The 13,764-nt window shown below is 56.2% G+C and overlaps 1 protein-coding gene and 1 long non-coding RNA gene across 9 annotated transcripts in view; both read right to left on the reverse strand.

The window, feature by feature from the left end:
* The window catches only part of RBFOX3 (RNA binding fox-1 homolog 3), a 447,258-nt gene that overhangs the window by 267,248 nt on the left and 166,246 nt on the right, over positions 1-13,764 (reverse strand). The window lies entirely within an intron of this gene.
* Positions 364-5,300, reverse strand: LOC144285411 (uncharacterized). Its single transcript, XR_013353687.1, has 3 exons — positions 4,794-5,300; positions 2,158-2,304; positions 364-688 (listed from the first exon to the last, which is right to left on the reverse strand). It is a non-coding gene; the product is annotated as an uncharacterized LOC144285411 (long non-coding RNA).

The following is a 13,764-nucleotide window of genomic DNA, read 5'->3' on the forward strand; positions in this document are numbered from 1 at the left end:
GAACACAGATGGCCTCCTGGGTCCCCACCACATGTCAGCCTCCTCCTGGGCCCTGCCTGAGCCAGGCGGGTGCTGGCTCTCACTGTGAGAGCCCTGCCACACGGGGGGCCAGGAGCTCCGTCTCACAGAGGACAGACCAAGGCTGGGAGAGTCTGGGTCTCCTTAGGGTTACACACTTTTTGAGTAGAGGGCAGGTTTTGACTCCAGCTCTGCCGAGGCTCTAGACCTTGTGATATCTTTTTTTTTTTTTCTTTCAGGAGAAAAGGGAGGGTTTAAAAATTAAACATGGACTTTGATCTATGTACCCACAATTCTTTTTTTTTTAAGTTTTTTTTTTTTAATTCATGAAAGACACACAGAGAGAGGCAGAAACACAGAGGGAGAAGCGGGCTCCTCGCAGGGAGCCCAATGTGGGACTTGATCCCCAGTGGGAGGGGAGCACAAACATGGGCCTCGATCACCCCTACGCCCCACTGGGTGGTCCAGGAGGCAGCCCAGGGATGGCATCCTCGTGCTACACCTGCTCCCTGGAGGTGTGTGCACAAAGTGCGTTTCCCCAGGCTGTACCGGGATGGCAGGGGCACCTCTGGCTTTGAAGAAGGTATCTGGTTTCAGCCCAGATGCTGGAAGAGCCAGTGTTTTTTGCAAAGGAAGGAAAGATTCAGGAGCATGAGCCTGTCTGAAACATCTTCCAAGAAGAAAAAAAAAAACAGGTAAGAAAAAAAGTAGACAACAGCGGCTCAGACGTATCATGCCCAACATCATTCACGCCACCAACAGATGGAAAACCATGTCTCCAATAAGGAGCCTTTCCAACTCATGGTTTATTTAACTGTCCTTTTTAAGGGACTCTTAATCAGAAAGGTGATTTCAAAATCAAATATGCTTTTGAAAGTACTTTTGTTCCTAGAGTAAAGTATAAATATGATTTACCCTATTCTATTCTCAACAAATATTATTTTTCATCTGCCAACAGACTCGCTCATAAGAGCATGGGGCACGAGGTCAGCGCCAGCGTGCTGACACATGCACAAAGCACTAAGTCCAGACGGCTGCCTGTGGGCATCAGCCTATGGACTCACTTTTGCCGGAAACATGGAGGGCACATGTCAAAGATCAGAAATTACTTGAGATCCGCAGCCAGGAGGACAGCTTGAAATTTCGTCAAATCAGAGAATGGCTCTTTACGGCAAAGTATAAGAACTCTGAGTCAGGCCCGAGCCCGTGATCACAAGTGTCAGCACACAAACACGAGGGATGAATTCAGGACCCCGATGATAAACACAAAGAGTGTGACATGGAACGAGATCAAACATACAGCTGATGCTCATTATTCGCAGACCTTATACTCTACAACATCACCCCAAACACTGACTTAGCAAACACCAAACCACCATCCTGGCCAAATACAGGGTTAGGGTTCTACTCGTCTCTGGGTCAGAGTTTTGTCACCTCAACAGTATGTGACCATTTTAACCATGTCTATGGGTCCAGTTCAGTGGCGTCAAGTACATTCATATTTTTGACCAGCCATCACCCTGTCCCCACCCTGACCCCTGGCCCCCACCCCTCTACTTTGTGTCTCTAGGATGACTAGATGACTCTAGGAAGTCACCTCATGGCAGTGGAATACTATAGGATTTGTCCTTTTGTGATGGGCTGTCCACTTGGCACCAGCTCCTCAATATCCACCCACGGAGCAGGTGTCAGGATGTCTTTCCTTCTCAAGGCTGAGTAACATTCCACTGCATGGATGGACCACATTTACTTCATCCATCCATCCATCCATCCATCCATCCATCGAAGGACACTTGGTTGCTCCCACCTTTTGGTGATCATGAGTAGCCCCGCCATGAACACAGGTGTGCACGTATCTCCTTAAGACCCTGCTTTCAATTCTTCTGCAGAAGTAAAATTGTGGTGCACTGGATATTTTGTTTTCTTTCCATAGAAGTAAAGTTCTATGTGGAGCTTCACTTCTCGGGCCAGGCCACTGAAGCCAGCTTGGCTCACAGAGGGGCTACTCATACAAGTGCTGGGCTTCTAGGATGGTGGAGAGTCTGTGTGTTCACTGCCAACACATGTTCCTCTGAAATGGTCACTAACGGCCTTTTATTCGAGTGTAACCTGTTTGGCTTAAAAAAAAAAAAAACCTACCTTATTTGTTTCAAGTGGAAATAAAGGATAATTAATTAATCTGTTAATTATTCTTCCCTCCTTCCCATGAATGCTGGTATCAAAGGCCCTGCGTCCCAGATGTGAAGGGAACAGATTCGTTTACTGATGAGGAACCAGGGAGATGCCCTAAGGCAGAAAAAGGAAAAAAATAAAAAAGCAAACGTGGTACAAGCTTTCAAAAGGAGACCTAATTGGAATGATCCTAGAAATTCCACCCGGCTCCTCTTCTTAGTAAGACAAGTAGGTCTGTAGAACAAGCCCCACCACTGGAAGGCTGGCTCCCCACAGATCTGTACTTTATGCTTAACTTGGTAAGTGTATAAAGGATGTCATTAAATAAAACATTTAGAACACCACCGTAGCTTTCGGGATTTCCTCTCTTGCTGTCCCCACTACACCCCCCTTGCATTAATTAGCCTGCCTCATTCTTCGTCCCTCCCAGTACACACTCCAGGTCACCCGTGTCGGGAGATGTACCCCTCCAACCTGCTGGTATCGGGGCAGTGCTTCCACAGAGAGACAGGAGGACACCCAGGTGCAACCGGGCAAATACGGAGCAGGTGCCCCACCATGCCCTCCTCTCCCCTGCTCTGGGCCATGACTCCTTCGCCACATCCCCCACACCCACCCCAGCAACCCAAGTTTTTGATCAATTGACGTGGAGACCCTCCCTGGGCAAAGTGTCTAGGGATGGCCCCTAATTGTTCACATGCCCTCATCCCAACCCCATCGTGTGACTTTGTAGAAATGGTGCGTGCATACTTCCCCACCCTTGGGTGTGCGCTTGGCCACATGACTTGCTTTGACCAGTGGGAGGTCAGCAGATGGGATTCAAGCAGCAGCTCTGGAGGGGCCTGTGTGTCGGTCTGTGCCTCTGCCGTGGGCAGCAGGACCTCCCTGGGAGCTGCTGGTCTGCAGCCAGGACCCAGGAGGAGACCCCTCAGAGCAAAGGGGCCACGCTCGGGCCATCCCACAGCTTGAAGCAGAGAAGCACCCAGCTGAGCCCTGCCCAGATGAGCCAACACCCGGCCAACCTGCAGACACACACGAGTAAGAATGTGGTCCGTTTTCCAGATTCCTGGAGTTATGATTCCAAAAGTCGAGAACCCTGGAGGAGTGAATACTGAAACCACTGCCCCTGGCAGAAATATGGGGCTCTGGTCACAACATTTTCATCAGTCTATCGATACATAAGCCTACTTGTGTGTGTCCTCTTCAATGTATGTTGCCAATTCATTGACCTCGAGCTTATTGCCAACAGCGCTATGATGCATGCCCGGATGAAGCTTATCTGACGCTCATGTTTCCCTACAGAGCACATCACAGCCTCCCAGAGCTTCGGAAGACCAGACCACACTTTAGGATGACACTAGGGCCCATTCTAAACAACAAAGTCACCACCAGCGAAAATGCAACAACTGTGACGCTAAGTAGACCACCTGTCTCCAGCATGAGAGTTGAAAACACCGAGGTGGAGTGTCACCTTGTCCTGCCTCGGCTCGGGGCACCTGCACTGGATCAACCTTTGTTCTACGTGTGTCCATGAACGACCACGTGCCATGAGTATGGATTTGGGATTGCCAATAAATGTAGCAAGACGGCAAACTCTCAAATACAGAATCTACAAATAATGAGTATCAACTGCTAGAAAGTATTACTGTTTTAACGTTCTGACTTACAGGATAGTTGGTTACACAGCAAGAACTGACTGTTACACGTGATGAAGACCTGGGGGGTGGGGTGCATGCCACTCCACTCCCAAGATGGAAAATCTGGAACTGTGGAAAGCATTAGGGCAGGCTGAACCCACAAAACAAATCAGAGTCTCCTGACTCTACAAAAGGGTAGAAGTCTCAATATTTCCATCACAGTAGCACATAGAAGTCCACTACTCCTCTTCCCAGCCCCTAAACCCTTCAGCTGAGGGACATGTGCTGCGGCTTCCAGGTAGATGGAGCACAGGCAGAGAGCACAGACAGGCTGCTTCTGTCCTCAAGGGTTTTCAAAATCCTCAGTGCTGCCTCGACAACTAGGGGGGATCATCGCGGCAGCCGCTCTCCTACCTGTCAACTGCGGTGATGTGAGCGGGTTCTGAGATTTGAGGGGTGGCGAGCTGGAGAAACACCAGTGTCCCTGCCAGGTCCTCTTAAAAGGAGCTGGACCTTGGGATGCCTGGGTGGCTCAGTGGTTAAGCATCTGCCTTCAGCCCAGGGTGTGATCCTGGAGACCCAGGATCGAGTCCCACATCGAGCTCCCTGCATGGAGCCTGCTTCCCTCTCTGCCTGTGTCTCTGTGCCTGTCACGAATAAATAAATAAAACCTTTCAAATAAATAAAATAAATAAAAATGAATAAATAAAAGGAGCTGGACCAAGCCCCTTCATGCAGGACTAGATCTGCCTGCAAAATGCAGAAGACTTCAAGCGCAGACAGAAAAGGCTTCTCCCCACAGAAACCAGGCCAACAGTGAAACTGCTTATTTCTGGATGATGTGGAATCAGAAGCACAATACGCAGCCCCGTCCATTCAGAAATAACAAACCTGGCCAGAGCCGGGAGCAAGAGGGCAGTGAAGGCTCGGCTTCGCAGACAACCCCACAGAAGATTAACAGCTCACCTCCATCTCTATGAGCTCTACTTCTGTCGGACGCTCTTGGGAATATCCAGATCGCATGAAACCAGGAAGAGTGTGGGGCTCTCAGCCGTCCTTGGTGCCCAGGGCTCTGGCCGTCGGACTTCGGATAGGGGATTAGCCAGGAGGGCAAAGGGGCCCAGATACGTTCCGTATCTTACTTCGGAAAGAGAAGATTAAATTCATGTTGCTTCAAATCCATGTTAATCTGAACTTTAGGGAGAGCTCCGTCTCGCTCAGGAGCACCGATGGGGGGAGAGCCGTTTCTACGGAGATGGGCTTTGGAGCCGCAGGGGTCAGGGAAGGACTGAGCACCCTGGCACCCCGGGGGGTGAAACTCTCAAAGCGCGTCTGCAGTGGACCCTCATCCAAGCAAGTGAGAAACACAAGTTCTCAGTCAAAAGGCGCCACGCATCTGTCTGGGGACAAAGTGCCCAGGGAGGGGACACCTCTGTGAACATGAGTTTCTTCTCATAAAACAAAAGGGTGTGAGCTTCATGGTCCCAAAAGGCTCCCCAGGTTTCACCCCCGAAGCTGCGCCACTTGCTCCATGCTTACCAGCCCTGCCCACCCCAGCAAGGGCCACAGTGCACCCCTGAAAATGACTGACTCCCACCTCTCCCAGGCCTGGGAGGGAAGGAAGGAGGAACCCCTCCCGGAAGCCTTGTGTGAGTGAGACGTGCCCTGTGCCTCTGACCTTCTTGAGTCGCCCGTGGAAGCTCTTTGTGCAAAGCCTCCACCTGGCCAGAGACGGCCAAACACAAGGGATTCAAGCCTGGCTTGGCCACATGTCAGCGTTGGGACCTCGTGCCAGTGGCTCCCCTGGCCTCACTGGGCCTCACTGTACCCTCACCTCGGCAGGGGGGCTGTGGGGTTAAATGAGTCAAATGATCAGGGCTCAGGCCCCGGGGCCCTCCACACCTGCTCCCAGGTGCCTGCCCGCTCGGCTGCGTGTCAGCAATCGCATGAGCTCATGCCTGTTCGTCGGCAGGTCCTCTCTGCACAGACCATTCTTCACACCGGCATGCGGCTTACCCCCGACAGCCTCTACACCGTGAGTATCTCCCCGTGCCACCCTGCCACCTCCTCCCACGCCCGGGCTCTGTGTACCCAGGGAATGCAAAACAATTTTAACATTGTTCTAAGCCAAACATAATTAGGAAGGTAAATCTATAACAACAGCTAAATCACATAATGCATTCCAAATCCAAGGCAGCGTCACGGGGGGATGTCTCAGGGTCTCGGGAGCACACAGGTGACAGCCATGCTTTCCCCAGGCCATCTCCCCCTCCCTGCGCCCTCCCCGGCAGCCTGAATAATGCACAACCAGGACCCACATGGGACTCCCCATGCTGGGTGGGTGCACTCAGCAGACGGATCCTTCTAGAGACGCTGGCAACCACTCACCCAGCAGGCAGCTGATGGGCAGCTGCCACGTGCCAGCACTGCAGAGATGCATGGGGCAATGCTGGGGGTGCTGGGGGTGGGTGGGCAGTGCTGGGGGGGCTGTACCGTGGGGGGGCAGTGCTGGGGGGCAGTGCCTTGGGGGGCAGTGCCATGGGGGGCAGTGCTGTGAGGGGCAGTGCTGTGAGGGGCAGTGCTGGGGGGGCAGTGCCATGGGGGCAGTGCCTTGGGGGGCAGTGTCATGGGGGCAGTGCTGTGAGGGGCAGTGCTGTCAGGGGGGCAATGCCGTGGGGGGCAGTGCTGTGGGGACAGTGCCTTGGAGGGGCAGTGCCGTGGGGGGTCAGTGCTGAGGGGGGGACAGTGCTGTGAGGGGGGCAGTGCCTTGGGGGGCAGTGCCTTGGGGCAGTGCCATGGGAGGGACAGGGCAGGGGGGCACGCAACACTGCAGGGAAGACAGATCTGCGAACACCCACCTGAAGGCCGAGCAGTAGCCAGTCCTCTTACGTGACAGACCAGGGGGAGGGGATATCCTGAGAAGTGCATGTGCGTGTGCGTGGGCACACGTGTGTGTGGCTGAAGAAGAGTGGGGTCAGGGAGGTGCCCGGCAGAGACTGAGGCCTGGTGGCAGCCGGCACCCTCGAAGTCCATCTCCACGTGGCCAGGGGGACACGTGACGCAGGGCCGGGGTCACTGACGCAGGCGGGGGATGCAGAGGAAGAACGCAGCTTGGAGCAGGCACATGGCAGAGGTCTCGGTCCCCAGGGTGGACTCCCCAGCCCACCTCTGCACAGACTGAGAGCCAGCAGGCCACCATGAAGCCGAAGCACGCCGACTCCGGCTGCACCCCCGCTCCCACCCAGGGCCCTGGGGGTGCTCTTGCCTCCTGGGGGGCGGCGGGTGCAGGGGCAGAAGGGGATCCTTGCTGGATCCAGCCTCTTCCGCCCCGGAGACCAACTCGGTTAGAATTAGGGGGCCCCAAACAGCACAGTCTAAACTAAGGTGGGATTTCACGTCTGTGCCTGTGTTACCTGTGGCTTCAGCCCTCCAGCCCCCGACCCCAGCCACACCCTGGATTCCCTGCATCGCCCCCCACCCCCCAACTCCGGCTGACCTGGGGCCTGCTGTGACCTTGCTGGTTCCTAAGACCTCAGACACAGACGGCCTTGACAGACAGCTGCTCACACGAGTATTGTTCATTCAAGGTTCCATCAGGGGTGAAGGGGGACGACAGGGTGGCTCTGCCCGGCTCCCCCCCTTCCCATTCCCTTTTCTCTCTTGGCTCCTCCAGAATCATAAAGAGATGATTAAATAAATAATGAGTGCAGGGAGGCAGCACCAGAGCGGGAAAGCCCAGGGCACCTCTGAACTGAAGCCGGGAACCTCTTTTGCCCTCCATCACGCAGCCCCCCCCCCCGACACCAGGCCCTGGGGGCACAAAGGGCCGGTGCCAGGGAGCCTCCCAGGCAGCCCAGAATCAGGAGACCCCATTCCCAAACACAGGGCTCCCCAGACATGCCCACCGCAGGCAGGCCCTGGGCGGCGCCCTCTGAAGCCCCTCGTCTCCCGGCACAGAGGGTCCTCAGAAGGCATTTGGCCTGACTGCCTTGCCCTTTCGGGATCTGTTCTAACGCCTGCCATGCCCATCCCTCTGCAATGAGCAGACCTGGGGACACACATGCGTGCCCACACACATGCATGCACACACACACCCCAACGCCAACTGGGCTCACAGAAAGCAGAAGGGACTTTACATTTAAAAGTAAAATCTGTGCTGCTGGGCGGGGTGAGTGTCCGTGGAGCTCCCACGATGCTGGCCCCTGACACTGGTCTACCCTACAGGCCCAGCCAGCCCGCGAGCATGGGGTTTTATGTGTTCTATCTCCCTCTTCCCCCTTCCCCAGGCCCAGCCAGCTCCTCCACATGATAAAATTAAAGTGGGAATAAAATCTGCCCCGTTTTTCATAGAAAGGTCTAGAAAGATCTGGAAGCAATCCACTTCCCCTGCTCGCCAAGATTAAATGATGAGCCAAGGCCCCCTGTGTACGGCTCTTGCCTCACGGAGCAGAGGTGCTCTGCTTTCTCCAGCTCAAAATGCTAATCTGGTTCTCTGGGATCTCTGGAAACAGCTGGAAATTTTGCCCCACACCGCAGCACGGCCAGGCTACACAGAACTGGGCTCCTCTCCTCTCCTCTCTGGGGCCCTCCCTACCCCCCCCCCCCCCGGCCTGGCCCAGGACCAGAGGGGCGGGTGGCCGGATGGGGGCTGGCAGACTGGCCTGGAGGCCACCCGGGTGCCAGCGGAGGCTGCTCTTACAGTGGGACCTGCGCCGTCTCCCTCCAGACTCCGGGTCAGACATCGTCACTAATCCCCAGGGTGCTCACCTCCTGACTCTCGTCCAGCCAGGACGCTCACCTGTATTTCCTCCAGAAGGGAGGGATATCCGGGGGCACGAGCAGGGTGGCGGCGGGGGATGGAAGGCGAGGGGTGGGGTGAGGGTTGCGAGGCCCTGCCTGGGGAGCTCGCCTGCAGGGGGAGTGAACGCGGGCCGGGCGTCCCCGCAGCTCAGTGTTTCGGTTTGTCCAGACGCGGGGCAGGGAGCTGGGGAAATCTCTTTCTTCTTCTCCTCCCAAACCACCGGCTTCCTTGCAAATTCCAGACTTCCCGTGATTTTAATTTTATGGTTCACATTTTCTGCCAGCAGAATCCCGGATGACAAGGTAGAAAGTCTGCCTTGATTAACTGTCCCTCTGGCGCTGAGGCAGGGCCCGGCATGATAAATAGCAGGAATAAAACCGAGAGAGGCGTGTGGCAGGCAATCGCGGGCCCGGCAGTAAATCCCGGCTCTGATGGGGCCGAGATGAGCTGGTTATTTTATGGAGGGGGAGCGCGGCTGGAAGCAGAGCAGCTCCCAGAGCCGGAGGCCTCCCCCAGCGGGGCCCCCCCCTCCCCGTCCCACGGCCCCCTCCCCCTCCCAGCTCCCATGCAGTGGATATTGTTTAAGTAAGATAGAGTGGAATCGCTCTATTGTGTCATTGATTTTTAATAAAAACAGGTAACATGCTGCAAATCTGGCAGTTATTTCATTTCTGCTCTGCTTTGCCCAGATGTCCAGTAACTTCCCCCAAGGGCTCCATCCAACGGGCAGTGGCAACAATGGTTCCTGGCAGGGGTCGGCCCGGGGTTCCTGGAGCTGTCCGGGAGGTCTGGGCTCTCTCCCCTCTGTACACAACAAGTACACGCAAACGCGCGGTGCACACATGTGAACAAACACACACATGTGAGCACACACCTACACAGCCACAATGCTCTCAGCACGCTACATGCACACACGAGTGCACGCACGTATGTGCATGTGCACAAACACACGTGGGTGAGCATGCATGTGCAGGTATGTACACACATATCCTCCTCATGCACGTGTGTGCCTGCCTGGCCAGCGAGGAGGGACACACTGAGCCTGAGCTCTGCTTCCAACCCAACCCAGCTCTTCAGTCTCCAGTGACCTTGAGTCTGACATGAGTAAGGTGGAGCATCCAGGAGTGGGCAAAGGCGCATACGTGAGGACGGAAAGCTGGAGCAGCAGCGAAGGAGGACAAAGGGAAAGGCTTAGGGGCCAGGGGAGCACGTCCCCGTTAGACCGTGAGGAGCCTGCACCTCACACACCCCAGATGGAGGCTCTCCTGAGTACCTGGCAACGCCACCCACCAGCCACAGCCAGGCCCCCTGGGGGGCTCTCCAGCAGAGTTGCCAGAATCACCGAAGGAAGCTAAAGCTCTGCCCTAATTTACGGCTGGAGCAATGCATGCTGTTTACCTGTGATCACGAGCTACCGGCACCCGTCTGTAGGAATACCAGTGAGCTGAGGGTAAGCCTCGCACTGCCGGGCATTTCCAATCTTTCCCGAGCATTTGCACAAGTGGTACCTTCTTTGTGTCCCATTTCCTGTCCCTTGAAACTCTGGAAGGGCAGGAGCCACATGGTCTCCATCTCATAAATGAGGGACCTGCGAGGTGGGGCCTTGCTCAGGGCACACAGGCCTGGGCAGACCCTACTTCCTGCCTCACCTCCCTGCCAGCGGTGGCCCCATCTGTCACACCTGGATCTTTCTGCTGGGGCTCTCCGGGGTCGGTGGGGAGGTCCACTGACTTCCATCAGAGCAGCTCCATCCTCAGACTATTGTTACTGGCCTTCCCTAGTGGACATCACTTTTCACCAAGGAATCTGCAGCGGACTCACGTTTGATCCCTGGACCACATCACATCCCCCACCCACCTTCTGTTGATGCAGCGTGGCCAGGTGGCTGGCCTCTGCCCCACTGCTCTGCCTTCCCCAGCTCAGCTGCTGCTTGGGCCTCTTCACCCAGACCTCTGTCCTCTGCTCTCAGTGTCCAGACCCCTGCTTCCATCCACCACCTTCCTCCAGCCAAGTGTTTTCTCCCTGGAAGCCTCCTACTCTCCCACCACCCACAATAAGGGTGCCAGCCCCTGCAAGGGGAGCTGAGACTGATTCAAGGCATCCACGGTGGTTTGCAGCTGGGGCACAGGCTTGGAATGTCCCCACAGCTGGCTGCAGCCCAGGTGCAGCTTCTCGGCAGGTCACACGCCCCAGAGACACCAGGATGACAAGAAGGGCTGTGGAGGGAGAGACAGCATCTGGGCAAAAGCTGTAGGTGTGGGAGGCAGAGCCACACCCACAGGAGCAGAGCATGGGGAAGGCTGAGCGGGGCTTCAGACAGAGCACCTGCCTCAGGCCAGAGCCTGGCCGTCTTGGGTGTCGTCTTGGGGACTCCCAGTCTGTAGTGGTCGGACACCATCCCCCCAAAGTTCATGTCCACTGGAAACCCAGAATGTGACCTTATTTGGAAAAATGCTCCTTGCCTATGTAATTAAAATAAGGATGCAAATGCAATCTCCTGCATTAGGGGGTGGGGGGCGAAATCCAATGAGCACGCCTCCTAAGAGACATACAGGAGACATGGACACACGCAGAAGGCTGTGAAGGCTGATGCAGGGATGGAAGTGACGTGTCTACACAGCACAGACCACTGGCAGCCACCAGGAGCTGGGGCCCAAGCCCAGGACAGAAGTGCACTCTCCCTGGGAGCCTCCAGAAGGAGCCAAGTGGAAGTCGGGCCTCTAGGACTGGGGGAGAGTAAGCTTCTGTCCTTTGTGATTTCCTACAGCAGCCCCAGGAACCACCAGGTGGGAGCAGAAGGCCTGAGGGTGGGTACAGACACACAGCAGCCCCGAGCCGGCCCGCCAGGGCCACGCGCCATCCCATTCCGCCTCTCACCGGGCACGCAGCTCACAGAAGCTGCTCGGCGATACGGGGACCCGGAGATTCACACTGATACAAGCAAATGGCGCTGGTGAAGCAAAGACCAAGAGGTCAGGAACCTGGGTCCCACTTTGGCCAGTGGCCACTGAAATCCTGGGCCACAGCCAGAGCAGACCCACCCTCCCCCCCCCGATCTGCCCCTCAGCGCATCCGTGGGAACCACTTACTTGGGGCTCCAGCCACAGGTTTCTTGGGGAGGCTGTCAAGTGAAGACAAGATGCTGTTCCCTGAGGGGACATGGGGTGGAACCAGTGCCTTTGAGAGCCACGCCCACCCACTCCCCCATCAGCTGGCACCACTGAGACTTGGGGTTGGGAGGGGATGGTGGGGAAGACCCTCACCCTCACCCCTTTCAGCAACAGCTGCAGGAAACCCCCCTTTCCTCCTGCTCTGGGCTCAGAGAGAGGACAGGGGAGGAGAGGGAGGGCAGGGGGATGGCAGAGGGAAGGGGAGGTATAGGGAGAGGGAGAAGGGGAGAAGAGGAGGGCAGATGCCCAAGATAGTGTTTGACAGTGAGAAGCATCTGGTAAGTACTCCAAATGGCACTGGCTGCTGTTTTTAATATTTCATAGCAAAATGAAGATTTAAAGCACAAAACCAAAGGCAGGGCCTTTGGACCTCAGAGGGAAGTCAAGATAGAACCAATGAAGAGCAAGCTGGCTGATGAGGGGGAATGGGAACCAGACACAAGTGACAGTGGGCAAGGGAGGACAGCCATGCAGCAGTGGTGGTGTCAGGACCTGAAGGGTTTGCTTCCTAAGTAAGAAGCAGGACTCGCAGGGCCCCACTCGCTGGCTTGTGGCCACAAGGGAAGAGCTCACTCATGTGGCCCAAAGAGCTCTCGTCCTGGCAGCCCCTGGAGCTCCTAAAGCAGGGATGGGGTAGGCAGCCTGGTGTTACAGGGTCTCCATCAGCCCCTCAGAGGCCACAGGCCTGGGCACACACCCTCTGGAGGGCACCAGAGACTAGGGCAGGGGGAGCACCTAACCCCACCACACCCACTTTCTCCATGGTCTCTGCCACCACCCTCCGGTCTGTGCTGACCCAACAAGCCCCTGGGCTGGACCCCTGCTTTGGGGCTCTGCAGCTAGGCGAAAGCTGGATGTGTGTGTGTGTGTGTGTGTGTGTGTGTGTGCACTTGCCAAACATGCTTCTCCATACTCGCTCATGCTCACACATCACACTCACTGTGAAAATTAATAAAGGGACACCAGCTAGAATGAGTCAGGTGGCAGGGGAGCTCACTCCCTATCACTGGGAGTTGAACGCACCCCCAAGAGGAGAGACACAGCATCTTGCATGTGGACAGCCAGAGAGGAGGGAAGGTTTCCTCCTGCCCCAGCAACAGTGCAGCCAATGAGAGACCGGCACAGCCCAGCCAATGAGAAGCCCCCATACATCCAATTCCTGGTGTCTCCCAATGGACTTTCTGTTTACAACGGCCCTCCAAGACCCAAGAGCCCTCTCCTCTATAAAAGAGCCTCCTCTGCTTTGGTCCGCGGACCTGCCTGGTTCTGTGCAGCCTTTTTGCTTCTTAGGATGCAATGCTTTGCTCTCCCAGAATAGACCCATTTGTGCCAGAAAACATCACTGTCAGGCATAGGTGCATGTCCCCGCTCTGTATGTCTGACCACAGCCTCTTCCCCATTGCCCACGGACACCTCCCCCCCATGCATACATCCAGCTCCCTGGATGTGGCCTCCGTTGTGCTGAGCTCAAGGGAAGGGAGGCCCAGGGCAAAGCGAGGCCAGGCCGTGGGGTGACCTGCCCAGGCGATGGCCACAAGGGCAGGCCCAGCCTCCGCAGGCTGTAGGACCCCCAGGATGATGGCCTTGTCCACGGAACTCACCTGCTACTGGCCCACAGGGGTGTGAGGCTTCACAGATGCTAACCACTGGCCCTCACTGCTTCCCTCTGAGACTCAGGAGGCTCTTATTCTGCTCTGCTCTGGAGGAGGAGCCTGGGGCCAGGTGGTGGAGTTCGGGCTGGGGGGTTGTGCATTCAGCCACCTGCCCTATGGTCTCACCCATGGAGCCAGGGGGGCACATCACCGCCCTGGAGACAGACGGGACATGGGGAGGAGGAGCAGCGGGCTGCACACCAGGCCCATCCCCGGCCTGCCTGGAGGAGCTCAGGCTGACCCCAGGGGCTGATGGCTTTCTGTGCCCTCGCAGGGGGACCAGGGTTGGGACGAGCCAGGACACACCCACCTGC

This window comes from Canis aureus, chromosome 16 (genome assembly GCF_053574225.1).
Source record: "Canis aureus isolate CA01 chromosome 16, VMU_Caureus_v.1.0, whole genome shotgun sequence".
Classification (NCBI taxonomy): Eukaryota; Metazoa; Chordata; class Mammalia; order Carnivora; family Canidae; genus Canis; species Canis aureus.